The sequence below is a fragment of the Fulmarus glacialis genome, unplaced genomic scaffold, assembly GCF_000690835.1.
Source record: "Fulmarus glacialis isolate BGI_N327 unplaced genomic scaffold, ASM69083v1 scaffold828, whole genome shotgun sequence".
Lineage (NCBI taxonomy): Eukaryota > Metazoa > Chordata > Aves > Procellariiformes > Procellariidae > Fulmarus > Fulmarus glacialis.
Genome location: NW_009226154.1, coordinates 49,608 through 52,190, shown reverse-complemented (window position 1 = coordinate 52,190; position 2,583 = coordinate 49,608).

Genomic DNA, 2,583 nt, shown 5'->3' with positions numbered 1-2,583 from the left:
TTTCTTCCCCCTGTTCCTTAATCCTGGCTATTAGTTCTGCCTGACACAGATGATTATTTCCAGAAATCACAGTCATTTTGAAAGGAACAAAACATTTTCATCAGACAGGGAAATTATCCCGAGAGGAGAGAACAACCAACAGCGCAGAAAACAGTGAAACCAACTCGTTGGGTTCAAGCAGGACGAAAGTAACGGGGAGCGATCTGGCACGGAGCGAGTCCAAAGGACTTGCTGCTGTGCTTCATGCCTGGATGCCCAGCTCACATCCAACTTCAAAACCTCCCACTGCTGCCTGCTAACAGCATCGCTCCTGCAGCTTGCGTGAGGTCCAGTGCATTAGCTCCGAGGATGAGAAGAATCTTTGTGTCTAGGACGATGTTAAGTGATGATTTTTTTAAGGTGATGAATAAGGGTGGCCTTGTTTCCATTTTGACTTAGTTGACAGCAGACACATGATGAGTGAAAAACTGGTTGTTGACCATGACTGTTGTGGAAACATTGAGGTCAGTTGTTCAGGAAGCTTCAGCTGCAGAGCTGATCTCTGCCTTCATTTACACACAAGCAGCCATTTGGGTCATGCGAGTGAGCAGAATTTGGTGATAACCCTAACCAAGCAGGAGCCCGGTGTGGTCAGCAATATGAGCAAGGGAGCCATCTTTTTCGCTTGAAAATTGATCGCATTTAATCTGAACTCTGGTGGCACACTGCAGTGTCGTTAGGGAAAAGGTTTTCAAATCAGAAGCTCACTTTCATGTAATTTTTAATATATTTTTGCAAAGGTGGTGGCTCAGGGCAGACTAGAAATCCATCCTGACTCCATCCAGAGAGCAGCTCCTGTAGCCAGGGTAAATTCTCTTTGAACTGCTCATGAGACTGTACCTGGAGGGAGACAAATACTCCAGATGCAAATGTGAGGGAAAGTACAAAATTACACAGGGCTCAGCTGAAAATACGCTGTACATGTTTCGTGGGAAAGCTGAGCCACATGTGATCCCAGGAGCTGGGGCATGACAGACCAAGCCTTGACTGCATGGAGGGTGCTCACCTGGCAGAGGAGCTGCGGTGGGCAGAGATTAAACAGTCAACGATCCTCAAAGGGGAGGACTTGCAGGGCTCTGACCGTGTCCGGGCTTTGCTTTATGCTCATGATGAAGGACAGAGACTATCTCCCGGCAGTTCCTGGGAGGTCTGGCCTGGCTGGTTGGTCTCAGGATGGCTGGGCTCAGGAAATCTTATGGGATGGTGTAAATAAGCAAGAAAATCAACCCCACCACAGAAATGTCTGACCACCGCTGTGCTACTGGGATCTTGCACTTCCAGTGTCTCTTCTTCCAGTTGGACTGCACAGTCCTGCTGGTGCAATTCAGCTGGGTGATGCTAATGCAGCAGGTACCCCCTGGCTCTAATCCTCATCCAATGCAAAATACCTCAATTTTTTACCTGAAAGGAGGTTGTAGCGAGGTGGGTGTCGGTCTCTTTTCCCAAGTAACATGATAGGATGCGAGGAATCAGGGTCAAGTTATGCCAGGGGAGGTTTAGATTGGATATTAGGAAAAATTTCTTCACCGAAAGAGTTGTCAAGCATTGGAACAGGCTGCCCAGGGAAGTGGTTGAGTCACCATCCCTGGAAGTATTTAAAAGACGTGTAGACGTGGCACCTAGGGACATGGTTTAGTGGTGGAGTTGGCAGTGTTAAGTTAGTGATTGGACTCGATGATCTTAAGGGTCTTTTCCAATCTAAATGATTCTATGATTCTATGATCTGCTCGTGTCAGAGGGGCATGAGCCCCTACCCCTCCCTCGTCAGGGGTAGAAATCAAGAGCCTGCCAGTAATTTTTGGAAAGATGCAAACCACGGTAGTGCCCTCAGTCATTAGAAGAAGGGAAGTGTGCTCGGTGCATAAGCAGACATGGCCACAGTAGTAGCACCACCGTGAACAGGGCTGCAGGGAAACGGGCACTGAGAAGTGGCGTCTCGAGGCAGCGCCGCGAAGGGGAACGGAGACGTTAATTACGGCTGCGCAGGAGTGGGCTGCCAGCAGACGCCAGGCTACAGTAGAGACAGATGGTGGCAGAGATGTAAATCCGGGCTGCAGGAAGCGCTGCCAGGTGCTGGAGACGATTTGTCACTTCGTAGGTGGAAGCGTGGAGCGGGTGGGACGGCGGTGTACAACCCTGGGACGGAGAGAGTGGGACGGCGTCCCATGCGTGCCCCCGAGCGGGAGGCAATCACGTAGGATTGCTGAAATGCTGGGCGGGCAGGGCTTCCGCAGCCTCCAGTGCAGCCTCCTGCTCGGAGCAGGGCTGCCACCGCTAGATCAGGGCAGGGGCACGATCCCTTCCCTAGTCCTGCTGGCCACACTATTTCTGATACAAGCCAAGATGCTAGTGGCCTTCTTGGCCACCTGGGCACACTGCCGGCTCACATTCAGCTGGCTATTGATGGATACTCCCAGGTCCTTTTCTGCTGGGCAGCTTTCCAGCCACTCTTCCCCAAGTCTGTAGTGTTGCATGGGGTTGTTGTGGCCCAAGTGCAGGACCCGGCACTTGGCCTTGTTGAATCTCATACAGTTGGCCTCGGCC